The sequence below is a fragment of the Stomoxys calcitrans genome, chromosome 5, assembly GCF_963082655.1.
Source record: "Stomoxys calcitrans chromosome 5, idStoCalc2.1, whole genome shotgun sequence".
NCBI lineage: Eukaryota > Metazoa > Arthropoda > Insecta > Diptera > Muscidae > Stomoxys > Stomoxys calcitrans.
In genome coordinates this window covers 52,255,126-52,272,559 of record NC_081556.1, presented here as the reverse complement: position 1 = coordinate 52,272,559, position 17,434 = coordinate 52,255,126, and the positions used below count along the sequence as shown (strand labels likewise).

Genomic DNA, 17,434 nt, shown 5'->3' with positions numbered 1-17,434 from the left:
CAAAGAATTGACATTTCTATGTAATTAACTAAAAATATTTGACAATGTTTTAACAAACAAATAAACAAAAGAAAACCGCATAAAAAAAGAGGGTGAACGCAAAATGTTCACACTTCTTAGAAAAAATAACCCTGAATGCGTTGTGATAATTAAGCGAACAGTCATAGACTCGCAGTAGCAAATGAGCCATTTTTTCCGCACACCACAAGCCCAATCAATCGCTTGTCAGCTGGCTTTTATCTCATCATGTTGTTGACAAATAAAGGGAGAGTGCGGCAATTTTATCGTTTTATTTAGCAGTCAAGCGGATTCGCTATCTTATGGATAAATAAATAAAAGAAAAAATATAAATAAATATATCTTAAAATACTTCGTGGTGGATAAACTAGTATCGCGAATTTAGTATTTTATAAAAAATTTTTCATTATTCGCGAATATTTATACCTGTGAAGAACAGAGGATTGCTCTCAAACAATTTGGTCATAGTGAAACTCTTTAGGGCGACTGTGTGCGCTATAGTTAAGAGGGAAGCGGACTTATACAAATGTACCACCAAATCGTTACAAAACAAGGGAGCGTAAAAGTTGAAGAAGAAAGCTATCAGGTAAACTATGGGACTCATAGAACAACGGGCACATTAATACAGAAAAGGTGCTTCAAGTGACAGTGTAAGTGGGGATTGCGACAAGACCCAACAAAATTGCACTTAACAACGTTTTTTTTTTAATTCTTCAAATGTTTTCAACTTTAATTTTAAATTTGTAGGAACATTTTATCATTAGTATGTCATTTATTTGAAATGTAAACGAGATTTCAGTGGGACGATACAATTTTAAAATTCATGAATTTGTAATCAGCTGGGCTGAATTGTATTTGATTCTACCATGTATAACCCTACCTTATAATTGGATCTCAAACAGATGCTACTTTAGACTAAGTAAGCAGTTTAGAAACAAGGCCACCTCTCGACAGACGAAGATCACACTATACAAGACACTGATACTACCCGTGCTGTTATATGGTTCTGAAGCATGGGTACTTGTGAAAGCAGATGAGGCAGTGCTTGGAGTATTTGAGAGAAAGATTCTTCGTAAAATATATGGACCAGTTTGCTTAAACGGAGAATATAGGCGACGTATGAACCACGAGCTGTATGACGACGATAGCATAGTTACACGTATCAAAATACAACGGCTGCGTTGGCTAGGTCATGTTGTCAGAATGGATGAAGAAGCTCCAGCAAAGAAGTCTTTTGAAGGCAAACACGGTGGTACATGCAAACCGGGAAGACCAAAAGCCCGATGGAAAGATCAAGTGTTGGGAGACACCTCGAAACTTGATGTCAGAGATTTCAGAATGAGCGCAGAAGATCGAGGCGCTTGGAACGCTATTCTACGTTCGGCTAGTGGAACAAATATTCTGTAATAGGCAATTAAAGAAAAAGAAATGTCTAACTCTCAACCGATATTTTTGTATTTCGGAAGAAGTATTAACATGGGTAATACAACAATCCGTACCATAGCAGCCGGTTGAACGCACCGGATTGACCCGATGGAAACCTCCATCGGCAAGGGCTGCCGCCTCAATGTACGTGATGGTCTTTTTTGGTCATGGGAGAGACATATCCCTGAGTGGCTTCTTCGCACGCTTGTTGTCCGTGCCGGGACTGAAAAAACCCCGGACCCTGGTTCTGTTCGGTTTGTCAGAACCGCCTCCATCCATCATCGGTCCGTGTCGGTGAGGTGTAACCGGTGCATGGAGTGGGTAAATTTCTGATTTTGCTCTGGCCTTACTTCACTACAGGAGTATAGTCATATTGGATATGTTACAAAGTGCTGTGCGAACATAGCCAGCAGTGTGTCACAAGCGTCGTCGTCGCCTTCTGCGTCCTCTTCGTCGGACTATGTTGGCCTTCGTAATACACCATTCCGTGCAATATGGACCCATCTTGCCTGCGCCTGGCGCTAGTGACCCCCACATGGAGTGCAAGGGGATAGCAGTCAGGTCCGGTACTTCCGAGATAGAGCCATACAACGTGTACATACCGCCGGTTGGTAGCTGTGTCCCAATTAATGGCCAAGCTTTCAACCCCGACATAAGTGGGTTACTATCTGGCCATAATCGTCTGGTTCTAGGGGACTTTAATGCGCATCACACTTCATGGCATTTTCCCTAGGTAACGACCAGCGTGGCATAGCTGATTTAAAACTCCACGTTTTGCACGGTGGATGAGGATGCTCCCACTAGGATTACAAGGACGTGCAGCAGCTCGCCAGACATTTCCATTGCAAATATGCAAATTTCGCCCATGAACATTCCACTAAGGAACAGGGGCAAACTTCTCACATATCAATGAGTGCAGTCCGATTCAAGTTTTTAAGCTCAATGTTAAGGGGCCTCCCTTTTATAGCCGAGTCCGAATGGCGTGCCGCAGTGCCTCACAAATGTTGCCAGCATCAGAAAGGGAAAACCACCACTGAAAATTTTTTCTGTTGGTCTCACCAGGATTCAAACCCAGGCGTTCAGCGTCATAGGCGGACATGCTAACCTCTGCGCTACGGTGGCCTCCCATTGCATTCCCTGATTTCCTGAGTGGCGTATCTTGGCAAGCCATCATATCTTTGGGGTCAACGACCTCCCCATAATTCTCATCATCGACCGACCACCCGACTTCATAAACTCTGAGCGCCGGACGTTTATCAAATAGAAGTCGCAGAGTTCCTGGGTCTTGACACTCAACAGAATCAAGCAGACGATAGATAGAACACAACAAACTGCTACAACAAGAACAACAACAATCCGTACCATGTTTTGGGCAAATCCGTGCAAAATTGCACATGCAATAAAAATACGGGCCTATTAGTGTAAATTGGGCGATCCATATACATGGAAGCTATATCTTGAATCTCTGAATCGATAAACATTTCCCCACCTACGCTAAAAGCCTGACTTTAAATTCTAATGCTGTAGTGTAGTATGGGCTATAAAAAAAAGACGGCACCTTATCCAAACATGTACATGTATACATAAGCAATTGTGCACGTTAAGCTTTTCATATTCCCATTTTGGATAACAATGAATTAAGATCATAATCTTCATCAGCACTCCAATCTTGTCTCAATCTTCCTTTCGTTAACGTATCCCCCATTTGGGGCGTAAATGAAAGTGAGTAGCAAACATATTGATGTTGTTGTTGTTGTTGTAGCAGTTTATTGTGTACTATCTTTCGTCTGCTTGATTCTGTTGAGTGTCAAGACCCAGGAACTCCGCGACTAAGATGGGGTGCGTCCACAGGGATCTGGGTCTGAGTCGAGTGGGTCTGGCCGGGCAGTTAAACAGGTGACGTGTATCGTGCGGTCCCTGGTTACAGTCGGGACATACATCTTGCACGTCGGCATCAATCCTAGCTCTGTGGGAATTGAGGCGGCTGCATCTGCCGGAACGTAATTGAGCCAGAATCACTCTGGTTTGCCGGGGGAGGTCGATTTCTTCGGGTGCAATGGGTGGCGGTCGTACTCCAAGGACTACATTCACCCGGTAGCCAGTTAACGCGTCTGCTACCGTGTCTGCATGAATGTTGTTCAGACCCGCTTGATATGCCGCTTGATCTAGAGGTTCTCTCTTATAGCGCTGGACCTCACGCTCTAGATCATGTAGATCTACCTTAAGGCTTCTGGGCGGTGGGTATCTATCCACAAGATGATGATTTGGATGATTTCTGCGATAACAGCCCAAAAGGTATTGCTTAGACAGCATGTAGTTATGTCTTCGCACTGGCAGGATCTTTGTCTCCTGGTGGAGGTGGTCCACATGAGAACTAAGGAGGCAGCCCGTCGCAGTTCGGAGGGCGGCATTTTGACAGATCTGAATATTATTCCACTGCGTGTCACAAAGCTGACGTGACCACACTGGCGCTGCATAACTTACCACAGACCGGCCAATTGCTTTGTACGTGGTCAACAAGGTTTCTTTGTCTGCACCCCAAGTGCTGCCAGCGAGTGACTTGAGGACCTTGTTTCTACTTTTGACTTTATTGCAGATTGCTGTGGCATGTGGGGAGAAAGTGTAGGAGCTGTCAAATGTGACGCCAAGTATTTTGGGACACTTGATGGTCGGAATCAATTCTCCATCGACCATCACAGTCAGCTCAGAATTCACCTCACGCGTATTTGTAGTGAACAGTGTGGCTGAAGATTTGGTGGCGGATATCTTCAGATTTCTTGCAGCGAAATATGAGGCAAGCTCGTTGAGGTAGACGTTCAACCTATCGCAGATGTCATCAATGGGTGGGGGGCCTGATGCCAGGATCGTACAGTCGTCCGCATATGATACGATCTCTATGCCGTCTGGAGGAGGTGGGATGGAGGAAAGGTAGAGGTTAAACAGAGCCGGAGATATCACCCCGCCTTGGGGAACTCCCTGTTTCACTCTACGGTGTTTTGACTTCTTATCCCTAAATTCCACAAATGACTGGCGGCCACACAGATAATTCGCGACCCAACGTTTAAGGCCTGGCTGGAGGGACGTGTTGGCGATGTCCTCAAATAATTTGGCATGGCTGACCGTGTCGAATGCCTTCGATAGGTCCAATGCCACGAGGACCGTCCTATCACATGGCCTGGGTTGATTGAAGCCACGGCAAATGTGTGTGGTGATGGCATGCAAAGCTGTTGTTGTGCTGTGCAGTCTCCGAAATCCGTGTTGATGCTCGGCGAATGGAAATTCTCCTACGAGGCTCGGGAGGAGTAATGCCTCAAGCGTCTTAGCCACTGGTGAGAGAAGGGAGATCGGTCTGTACGACTCCCCCAAACTCGGGTCTTTACCAGGCTTCAGTAGCGGGATCACTCTGCCCATTTTCCAGACATCGGGAACTATAAGAGTGTTCAATGACAGGTTAAGGACAGTGGTAAGGTACTCAACTCCAGGTAAATCCAGATTCTTCAGCATCAATGTAGAGATTCCGTCGGGGCCCAACGCCTTGGAAGATTTGGCGCCACGGATGACATTCGTAACTTCGCCCACGGTAAATTGTGATGGCTGTTCATCGGCTCGGAGACCACGAATACGGCGAATGGCTCTCCTCCTTGCCCTGTCTCTCTCGGGATGCACGATAAATTGACGGTTGAACAACCTGGCGCATCTCTTCGGATCAGTCACGGTTAACTCGCCAAAAGTGACTGAGGTCCTGTCGTCCCGTCTACCGGGGTTCGAGAGAGACTTAACAGTGGCCCACAATTTGCCTGCACCGGTGCCTAAGTTACATTGCTCCAAGTGTTCCAGCCACAAATTCCGCTTATGTTCGTTGACTACCCTGTTTATTTCCAGATTCAGCTCGCTGATTCTGGGGTTAGCGGGGTCCATAGCACGAATCCCATCACGCTCGTCTGCGAGTACCACTGCTTGCGCCGGGAAATTGGGTCGCACTTGCGGTATTCGACCGGCTGGTATAAAGCGAGCGGCTGCTGCGTTGATGATGTCTCGGAATTTCCTCTCGGCCACAAGCACATCAGAGGGGGGTGGCAGTTCATTGAAGCGGCGATTGGTATACTCTCTGAAGCCAGTCCAATTGGCCTTCTTATAGTTGGTGAACGTTCGGCGCTCAGAGGTTATGAAGTCGGGTGGTCGGTCGATGGTGAGGATTATGGGGAGGTGGTCTGACCCCAAAGAGATGACGGCTTGCCAGGATACGTCACTCAGGAGATCAGGGGATGCGATTGAGATGTCTGGCGAGCTGCTGCACCTCCTCGTAATCCTAGTGGGGGCATCCTCATTCACCGTGCAAAACGTGGAGCTATCTATCTGCTCTGCCAAAGCTATGCCACGCTGGTCGTTGCCTAGGGGAGAATGCCATGACGAGTGATGTGCATTGAAATCCCCCAGAACCAGACGACTATGGCCAGATAGCAACCCACTTATGTCGGGGCTGTAGGCCTGGCCATTAATCGGGACACAGCTGCCAACCGGCGGTATATACACGTTGTATATCTCTATCTCGGCAGTACCAGACTTGACTGCTACCCCCATACATTCCATGTATGGGTCACTAGCGTCAAGCGCAGGCGAGATAGGTCTATACTGCACGGAATGGTGTATAACGAAGGCCAATCCCCCACCTCCATTCCTTGAGCGATCCTTACGTAGCACATTGTAGCCGTGACAACTGTGCAAGCTGCAGGTGTTAGTCAGCTTTGTCTCCTGGATCGCTGCGACCGATATGCTCTTCCGACTCATAAAATCCACAATCTCATCAATCTTGCCTCGCAGTCCATTGCAGTTTAACTGCAGGAACGATACATTTCCCGACACTGGCCTGGCAATAGTAGGGCTAGGGTGCTGTCTTTGCATAAATTGCCGTACGGGAGAGGTCGGGGGGGTCACATAGTCCGACGACGAGGACGCCGAAGGCGACGACGGCGACGCTTGTGACCCACTGCTGGCTGTGTTCGCACAGCACCTAGCGACATAGCCAGTATGACTATACTCCCGTAGCGAAGTTAGGCCAGAGCAAGAACGGAAATGTACCCACTCCAAGCACCTGTTACACCTCACCGACACTGACCGATGATGAAGGCGGTTCTGGCAAACGGAACAGAACCAGGGTCCGGGGTTCTTTTCAATCCCGGCATGGACCAAAAGCATACGGAGAAGGCACTCCGGGATGTGCCTCTCCCATGACGAAAAAAGACGAACACGTACACTGAGGCGGCAGCCCTTGCCGATGAAGATTCCATCGGGTCAATCCGGTACGTACAACCGGCTGCCATGGGATTGCAAACATATTGATGTCACCACTTGGCGACAATGCAGTCTTTTTGCTTTTGTCATCATTTTCAGTGTTGTTGTTATTTCGCTATCAGCGCACGTAAATATGTGGTGCATCTATTGATTCGAAAATTGTTGTTGTCAGACGCATTAAAGTTTAATTTCATCTCATCCATCGCCAGCATGTGCAATATAAAAAAGCTGGAGAAACCCAGTCAGCTATACACCGACTAAAAAATGACAAGTTTAGTTTGTTCGCCTACAACTGAAACAAAATAAACCACGCCACCACCATATTCGAAGAAGATGAAGTTGACAACTACGTCAGAGCGAGGTATGTACGTGTGTGGGATTGACGGTAATTAAATATGGACGGATAAGGCGGACAGACAAATGCGTAGTTGTCTTGTTTTTCAATGAAGTTGTGTGACCAGTGTACAAGTTGATGCATCTGTTTACTATTCGTTGACAAGGGTTGCCGTAAGGGATTTACCCATTGTCTTTCAAACAATTTCAGGAATTTACAAATTATAGTTGAGAAGAAAACGATTGGCTTCGTTGTCGGCATCTAAACTCCAGTCTCCCTATGTTGTAAGTCTTTTCAAATGTTCCAATGACATAAAAGTGATTTTAATCATAAATATTCTCAAATATTCCAAGGTTTTATAATTTAATTAATTTTCTTCAATATGTAGTACAATAATGATAGAAACATGACTGCCTTTATTTTATTGTACCACGGATAGAAATGAAAACTAAAGCCTTTTCTATTTCAGTTTATAACTCTGTCAAACAAGAACTAAGAGCAATGGTCTCAAGTGATTAAGACAAAGTATTGAAATTCTCGCATTAATAGTTTGGGAATCAGCTTGAGTTTTTTTTTTCTACCTAAGCAGTGTCTTCTAGGATGTCAACTTTCAATTCCTATATCCCACTATATATTGGAAGTCTGTCTCTGCTCAGCCAGTCTAGGGTTTGTCCGTGCCGGCAAGGGGTGACTTTAACGCCAATCACAATCGCCGAGAGAATCTTGAGAGAATCTGTGACAAAGAATTCTGACAAAAACATCAGAAGAAGTTTGGAATGCCCACTGGCCAGGAGCCTGCACCCTAAGTGCACGTGTTTTGACCCTTTTTTGTAATGAGAGAGGCACATCCAGGAGTGCCTGCTCCGTACGCTTCTGGTTCGTGCCGCGATGGAGATGAACCCGGGACATTGGTTCTGTTGGGCTAGCCAGAATCGCATCCATTAACGGTCCTTTTGTTGTTGTTGTAAACACATTTTCATATGGAGGTGGCGATCTTCGTCAAGCTCCTGTTGGTGAGCAAGCTCATTCCGGTCCAAAGGGCCGATCGCCACAAGAACATGGTGACCATTGGTTATTTAAAGGCACCATTAACTCGCCTTGTCATATCGAGCATCATAGGCACTCAGTATTTGTGCAAGAGCCGGTACCGCCGGGCCTCTCACAGAGGCTCTCCGCTCGAAACCGCTGATTGTGGAGCATTCTCATACTCCGTGTGGAGCATTCCACTATCCGCAACCTGTGGACGCGCCCGGTAGCTTCTTGTAACAGCAATGAACACCACAAAATTTTTTCGGTCAATGTTCCAGCTTGTGTGGTGCTCACAGCCGGATTAACGATCCTTGTCGGTGACTGTAACAATTGCATGGAGTGGGTGCATTTCCGTTTTTGAACAAACATGCTGTACACTGAAGGCCACCCGGTAAATCGCAGCTAAGCTTCTCGTGACAGCATTGAATACCACAAAAATTGGAGCTCAATGTTCCAGCTTGTGTGGTGCTCACAGCTGCCCCGTTCCGGGATTAACGATCGTTGTAGGTGACTGTAACCGTTGCATGGAGTGGGTGCATTTCCGTTTCTGAACATACGTGCTGTACACTGAAGGCCACCATCGAGTATGTACAACCGGCTGCCAAGGGATTGGTTATCGTTTGCATTAATGTTCGTGCTCCGGCTTGACGTCCTTATGGGAGAACAGTAATACTAGCTATTTTTCATGGAGTGTGCCACCGCTGACTAAGTCGGTTGCAAGCGTCGTTGTCATCGCCTTCGACTTCTTCGGATTATGCAACTTCTCTCGTGTGGCAATATGCATCGTTCTTGCAATTTTATTTCAATGGTCTTCGGGCAAGATTGATATGATAGTGGAATTAATGAATCAAAAGAATATTATGGTCGCAGCCATCCAGGCAACAAAGCTGGACTAAACATGCAGCTTTAACAGTATTCGCGATATATAATCTTATACGTTTTTTTTCAAATGTGGCAACTTGGAAAATTGCACAAAAATAAAAAATTTACAAAAGTAAAAAAATGTAATATGAAAAATGTATTTTGGAAAAAATATGTTAGTTTTTGATGAGGACAAGCTCTTATTTCATCCAACATACATGTAGACACAGTACTATAAACAAAAAGTACAATACGTATGAGAATACATGCCGAAGAGAGCGCGACCTTTTCGGACGCACATAAGGAAAGTCTTATGGATACAGAAAGTGACAGCACCTAACGCACAAGGAATGGAAGCTATCTCGCTTGACCCTGGCACTTCTGACTCCTACATGGAATGTATAGAGATAGCAGTCAGTTCCGACAGTGACGCCGGTTAGCAGTTATCACCAAGATAATAGGACCAGCATCGGAAGCCTGTTGTCTGGCCACAACCGCTTAGCACTAGGGAACTTTAACGCGAGCCATGATTTATGGCGTTATTCTCTGAAAAACGATCAATGGACATGGCTTTAGCACAGGAGATTGACAACTCCACTTTTACACGATGTCAACAGACATCTCTAGTGCATCTTCTTGTCTGGCAAGCAGTAATTTTATTGGGATCGGACCATGTTCCCATAATTCTTCTCATCATCATCCGCTTTCATAACCTCGTTTCAATGAGCTGCCACATCCCTCTGATCTACGTATTGCTGAGAAGAAATTCCGAGAAATTCATTAACGCAGCAGCCGCGTTCGCTTTAGACCAACCGGTCGAAAACACCAAGTATAGACCTACTTTCTGGCGTAGTCAATGGTAATGGCAGACGAGAGGTCCTACTAGCCCCAGAATCAGGGAACTTAATCTGAAAATCAATAGGCTGGTCAAAAAACATAAGCGGAATTAATGTACAGAGCAACCTAGGCACCGGCATTTGCAAGCTGTGGTCTACTATAAAGCCAGTTTCGAACCCCTGTAAGATGTATGACAGGAACTCAGTAACTTTTGGCGATTGGTGTCCGAGCCGATGAACAAATGCTAATTTGCCCAAGAACATTCCATTAAGGAACAGATGTAAACTTCTCACATATCAATGAGTGCTATCCGATTCAAGTCAAAGCTCAGTGGTAAAGGAGCTCCTTTTTATAACTGAGCCCGAAAGGCGTGCGCTAGAGCAAAAGCCCGTTAGGAAGTAATTTTAACATGGCATAATACCTCACAAATGCCACCAGCATGAAATTTTTTTTGATGCTCTTGCCAGAAATCGAACCCTCGGTTTCAGCGTTATAGGCGTACATGCTACAACCAATGAACAACTATCACAATCCCATGGCGGCTGGTTGTAAGTACCGGATTGGCCCGATGGAGTCTTACATCCGTAAGGGCTGCCGCCTCAGTGTACAACACACTGTTACAACAACAACACAATTTTCCTGGACGAATTTACAAATGTCATATGCATCCCCAAATCGTTTAAAGCTCCGAGCGAAGATGGAATCTCAACACTGATACTGCCGAACCTGCTCGTACCGGGAGTCGTACCTTTCTGTGAGCACTCCCATAGTTCCCTATGTCTGGAAAATAGGCAGAGTTATCCCGCTACTGAAGCCTAAAAAGACCTGAGTAGAGCAGAGTCGTTCAGACCCAATACCCTTCCCGATCCTAGTAGGAGAATTTTAATTTGCTGAGCACCAGCATGGGTTCCGTAAATAGCAAAGCACGATGACTGCATTGCACGCCATCAGTACAAATATTAATCGTAGTCAGGCCTTGCGATTGGACGGCCCTCGTGGCTCTGAACCTCTCGAGCCCCATCTCTCCAGCTGTCGCCAATCGGTTGTGGATGAAGAGATCAAAAGGGGATGCCCAGTAGCTCCCTCCATCTGCGTGAGGTTGAACTACAACCTCACCGAACTTGCCGTTTACTTCGCTGCCAGAAATTTGAAGACAACCGCCATCAAATCTTCAGCCACTCTCTTCACTTCATTGTCAGCAGAGATGCATAGGCAGTTGAATGTGATAGTCGAAGGAGTAAGAATTCGACCAACAACTATCTCAAAATATTTGGTGGCACAAGTGACATCCTTTATAAATCCTCCGCGCATGGCACTGCAATTTAAGGCAAGGTCAGGAGTAGAAACAAGGTCCTCAAGTTGCTTGCCGGCAGAACTTGGACTGCGGACAAAGCAACCTTGTTGACTTCATACAAAGCAATTGGCCAGTCTGTGGTAAATTATGCAGCGCCGGTGTGGTCTCGTCAGCTATGTGACACGCAGTGGAATAATATTCAGATCTGTCAGAATGCCAAAGATCCTATCCGTGCGAAGACAAATCTACATGTTGTGTAAGCAATACCTTGTGGGTTTTTATCGCAGGGACCATACAAATCATCGTCTTTTCGATAGGTATCCACCGCCCAGAAACCTTAAGGTGGATTCATGACGCAGAGCGAGAGTTTCAGCGCTGCAAGAGAGAACCTCAAGTGACATTTCGAAACTTCGCGTCATATATTAGAGGAGATGCACAGAAGATTGCAGAGCTTGGAAATGTTTTCTAATATCGGCCACAAGATCAAACTGTTTGTCTGTCAATCAACTATGAAAGTAGGACTTCAGCATATTTCGTTGCAAAGGAGTACAGTCATAACTACTATCCTACAGACATTCCCAAGCGGAGCTAGTACTAGAGCTTACCCAATTGCTGTTTGTTTGAATGTAACATCAAGTTTTATCATTAAATTTCATCCGACTTATGACGGCCTATTTCAACTTTTTATTGATATTGATACTTATATTCCCTCAAGCCATCGAATTCTGTACAAAACTAAAGCAAGCACATGTTAGATTTATTGCCACTGGACAAAATTCAAAAATCCTCCAACCACCAAAAAACCTGAATAATCAAAAAAAAAAAATTGCAACATTTGTGAGAAAAAATGCTCAGACAAACAAGTGCACAGATGTCATCTTAATTATGAAACTGCTATGGTTGGGGGTTGTTTCGGCTTATAGATGGCGGTAACAAAAGATAACAGACAGCTTGGGAAGTAAACATACACTTTTCGGCAAAGAATATGAACCAACAACAAAAGTATACCACAAGACACAATTCATCGTATATCATCTCTCGTCTCAACTTACCTTTATTTTGTTTGTGGGAAGCTGTAACAGCTGTCAATGGGGCAAGCAACAGCAGACAAAACACACATACGCACACTGGCAGCAACAGCAACAACAACTGCGTTGTCCAATCAAAAAGAGCAGCTGATAAAATTTGTGAGGTCGTCTCTCGAGAGAACATTTGTAATAACAAAACTGGTTTATGTGTGTGTGTGTGCTTGTGTGCAGCTTTTATTTGCACAAGCATTTGGGGGGAGGGCAAGACACAGCTGTTGATGGATGTAGTGGGGTTATATTGTTTTAATAAACTCAGAACAGCGAAATTTTGCAATTGCTAATAGTGGCCATTGTTTTTTGGCAGGTCTTGTTAGTTTGCTGCCACAACAAAAAGAACGAGAACTATGAAACTGACTCCAAGTGTTACAATGATTTTATGTGTGCTTCTTGTACTTTGCTCTTGTGGCTTTGGGTTTTTTGTTTAGCATTTTTTTTTTGCTGGTGCCTCCAAAAAAAAAATCCACCCGACCCCGAACACTAGGAACAGTTTTAGGCTAAAGGCAACTGGTTTTTTATTTAGCTGCTGTTCCCAGACCCTCATAATGAGGACATATGACTCCCTTTTTTACTACGGAAGACAGCACTTCACTGCACTTTTGCACTTTTCCTGCCTATTTAATTTTTATTTCTCTTTTGCTTTGTAGGAAAATTCTACGAAAGCTGTTGTGTTGTTTTGATATTTCCACTTTTGCACCTTTTTTTTTGTTAGTTTTCACATATTCGATATTTTTGTTCATTAGCACCAAAAACACGAAACGCTACCACACTATACACACAGCCAGCTGGGAAATTGGGGAAAACAAGATAATTAACAAAGCTATGAAACAATTTACTTGACAAATTGAGGTTCTTCCGTCTCAGCGATCACGAATTAATAGGAATTTAACCAGCCGACACATCCTTTTCGATTTGCAAAAAATTTTCTATGGCCTTTCTCCCACATATTGTTTTTATTTCCTTTATTCAGTACACAACATATGTCACAGAATAGGAAAATGAGCGCTTAATGCATCACAAATATAATCATTACGAGCATTTCAATCAACACCATTGACACATCAACACACAACTACCTTTTTTAATTTCACTCTTGATTAGATTGATAAATTTGTTTAAGTTAAATTATCGAGGTTGTCGGACGTTCACAATGACGACGGAACCCGTGACGGATTCCAAGAAGTTCACCCGTACGTTTTGATGGTGATGATAGTTAATTTAATGTCTGTCGTTTTACTCAACTTCACTACGCACACTTTATCAACAAGACAAATAATCAAATAATCGATAAAATTCCAAATAAATGATCAAAAATTCACTAATCGATTAGAAAGGCCAATAATCGATTTATTCTTGGAAATAGTTGCAATAGATGTCGCCACAAAACATTGTGGTATTGCCAGCATTTAAAATTTGTTAAACAAAAGACCACAAATGTTGCAGCGACACGAGGCGAGAAATACCGTTAAATTTTAAAATATATGAACTGTTCAATTAATAAAATAAGTAGAACAAAGATCGGTAAAGAGTTAAATGAAGGTCAATATACTATGCATCGAATGGGGAACAAATTTTCTTTTTTAATTTTAATCCCGGGAAGCCGCCTCAGTGTACAATGCCCCGGTAGCCGAGTTGGTAGCGTTCTTGGATTGCCAGTGCAGGGGTCGTAGGTTCGATTCGATTTAACAATGAATCGTCTTAAAAACGAACAACGCTTGCAAATTATTAAATTTTGTTATCAAAACGCGTGCTCTGTTCAGAAAGTTCATCCCGCGCTTCTTCCATTTTACGGAAAAGCAAATTTTTAGCTCAATTGGTACGTAAAAAAGCAAATATGTCGATTTTGGAGTGAAGATCAGCCAGAAGCATTGCAAGAGCCACCGATGCATTCCGAAAAAGTCACAGTTTGGTGCGGTTTATGGGCTGGTGGAATCACTAGACCGTACTTCTTCAAAGATGATGCGAATCGTAACGTAACTGTGAATTATGAGCGCTACCGTGAGAAGATATCTAACTTATTTTTGCCCAAAATTCTAAAGCTTGACTTGCATGACATGTGGTTTCAACAAGACTGTGTCACGTGCCACAGTACGCGTAACAATGGAAGTATTGAGAGCCGAGTTAAGTGAACATTTTATCTCACGTTCGGAACTGTTCAATTAGCCGCTCAGATCATGCGATATAACGCCTTTAGACTATCTATTGTGGGGCTATGTTAAAGCTCATGTATATACAGACAAGGGCGCTTCAATTGACGCATTAGAAGACAAAATTGAAGCATTTATTCGCGAGATATCGGTGGATTCAAACAAAGATTTCATGCAATTTTTTTTGAATCTTATGTGTTTTTTTAACTTTCCTATATCTCTTTATATCAATGAATGCTGACCGATTCAAGTTTAAACTCAATCCGTATCCGAACGGCGTGCCGCAGTGCGTCACTTCTTTGGGGAGAAGTTTTTGCATGGCAAAGTGCCTCCCAAATGTCGCAAGTATTAGGAAGGGATAACCAACGCCACCGTTGTGCCGAGGTTAGCATGTCCGCCTATGACGCAGAACGGCCGGGTTCAAATCCTGGCGAGACCATCAGAAAAATTTGTCAGTTGGCAACATTTGTGAGGTACTATGCCATGTAAAATCTTCTCTCCAAAGAGTTGTCACATTGTGGCACGCTATTCGGTAGCCTCCAATTCTACCGCTTCTTTAATCCCAAGAATCCCTGCATTGCCCATAAACTTGCCCATAATTTTTAATAATCAGATTCGTACTCTCCTCTACTATTTACCCGTTTGGGCAGGGAATTATGGGGCGGTGCATGCTTAGCATAAAATTTAAGTATCTGATTTGTGTTGTGCAGCATAGATTCCAACATCGAAGGCTTCACATGACCACATAGCTGTCACCCGATCAAAACTCGAAAAACCAAACAGATCATGTTGTGATAGATGGAAGGCATTCAACCAGCGTGTCAGATGTACGATCGATTCGAGGGACGAACATCGATCCGGATCATTACTTTGTTGCAGCAAAGGTTCGCAACCATCTTAGTATGGCGAGGAGCATACGAACTTACACTGCACGGAAGCTGCACATGGAAAAGCTGCAAGCACAAGAGATGTCAATGACATATTCCACTCGACTGAGCCAACTGCTTGGTGAAAGCACTCCTTTTCCCGATGATAAAACGGCGCATTGGCAATCCATTGCCCACTCCAGGGAAAATGCAGCGAAAGCCGTACTTGGCTACAGGAAGCCTCCCCCAAGAAACCAAGAATGCGGCATACAGAGCAACCTTGCAATCAGTAGCAACGAGCCAGATGAAGGAGAGGTATCGAGAGAAAAGGAGAGAGGTGAAACGTTTATTCCGAAGAAAGAAAAAGGAAAGACATGGTTGTGAGAAAGTTGAGATATACAGGTGTCAGAATGAAGTCCGGAAATTCTACCAAAGAATTAAACATCAAACCAATGGCTTTAATGCAGGCACATCCTTCTGCAGAGACAAAAAAGGAAATCTGGTAACTGACAGAGTTAGAGTCCGAAGATGGCGGCAAAGAGGATTTCGCAGAACCAATCCCTGATAAGGGCATAGAATATTTACCTCCTAATCAGAATGAGATTCAAGTAGCTGTGACTCGGCTGAAGAATAACAAGGCAGCAGGAGCAGACGCGTTACTCCCTGAGCTATTTAAGACCGGAGGCGACACGCTAATGAGGCGTATGCATACCCGATGATTGGAACCTCAGCATACTATGTCCCGTACACAAGAATGGAGACAAAACGGAATGTGCCAGCTATAGAGGAGTAAGTCTCCTCGCCATCACATACAAGATACCCTCGAGCGTACTGTGTAAAAGATTAAAATCTAAAGTGAATGGGAATGGGGCCCTATCAATGCGGCTTTACACCTGGTAAGTCCACCCTAGTCTAGATATTCACACCGCACCAAATCCTGGAAAAGACCCGAGAAGGACAAATCAACACCTACCATCTCTTTGTTGACTACAAAGCCGCTTTCGATACCCCTTTAGGTTCAAAGGTATTTCAAGCATTGTCTGAGTTTGGTATCCCTGCAAAATTAATAAGACTCTGCAGGATGACACTTGCTGATATATTGTACGTTCCTCAGTAAAGTTTCAGACAAGGGGACAGCCTATCGTACGATCTCTTTAATAACCTGCTGGAGAAGATTATACAAGATGCAACAAATGCTATGCCTATGCCGACGACATCGATATCAAAGATCGGTCGCTGAAGGTAGTAACTGCAGCCTTTGAAAGAATCGAAAGAAAATGGGGATACGACAAAATTGATGGTATCAAATCCCAAAACGTCAGTAACTTTATCTAATTTAGCACCGCCGTAACCCAAACGAATGACACCAGTTTTGAAATTAAGCGAAGAATAATACTGGCAAACAGATGCTGCTTTGGATTTAGTATGCAGTTTAGAAACAAGGCCACCTCTCGACAGACACTGATACTACCCCTGTTGTTATATGGTTCTGTGGCATGGGTACTTGTGAAAGCAGACGAGGCAGTACTTGGAGTGTTTGAGAGAACACATTTTCGTAAAATATATGGACCAGTTGGCATTAGTGGAGAATATAGGCGTCGTATGAATCACGAGCTGTATGACGACGATAGCATTGGCTAGGTCATGTTTTCAGAATGGATGGAGAAGCTCCAGGAAAAAAGTATTTTAAAGGCAATCACAGTGGTACACGCAAACCGTAACGACCAATAGCAATCCCATGGCAGCCGGTTGTACGCACCGGATTGACCCGATGGAATCTTCATCGGCAAGGGCTGCCGCCTCAGTGTACGTGTTCGTCTTTTTTCGTCATGGGAGAGGCACATCCCGGAGTGCCTTCTCCGTGCCGGGATTGAAAAGAACCCCGGACCCTGGTTCTGTTCCGTTTGCCAGAACCGCCTTCATCATCGGTCAGTGTCGGTGAGGTGTAACAGGTGCTTGGAGTGGGTACATTTCCGTTCTTGCTCTGGCCTAACTTCGCTACGGGAGTATAGTCATACTGGCTATGTCGCTAGGTGCTGTGCGAACATAGCCAGCAGTGGGTCACAAGCGTCGCCGTCGTCGCCTTCGGCGTCCTCGTCGTCGGACTATGTGACCCCCCCGACCTCTCCCGTACGGCAATTTATGCAAAGACAGCACCCTAGCCCTACTATTGCCAGGCCAGTGTCGGGAAATGTATCGTTCCTGCAGTTAAACTGCAATGGACTGCGAGGCAAGATTGATGAGAT

The 17,434-nt window shown here is 44.5% G+C and overlaps 1 protein-coding gene across 3 annotated transcripts in view; it reads right to left on the bottom strand.

Moving 5' to 3' along the window:
• Window positions 1–13,438, bottom strand: part of LOC106087483 (activated Cdc42 kinase Ack) — a 69,593-nt gene extending 56,155 nt beyond the window's left edge. Inside the window, exons 1-2 of one of the 3 annotated variants that reach the window (XM_013252534.2) lie at window positions 13,252–13,438; window positions 12,143–12,960 (exon numbers count right to left, since the gene is read on the bottom strand). The gene's annotated coding sequence lies outside the window, so the exon portion shown is untranslated. Of the gene's footprint in view, window positions 1–12,142; window positions 12,961–13,011 lie in introns of all 3 variants that reach the window. The other 2 variants (XM_059369110.1, XM_013252535.2) reach the window with 2 other exon arrangements.
• Window positions 13,439–17,434: the final 3,996 nt, after the last annotated feature.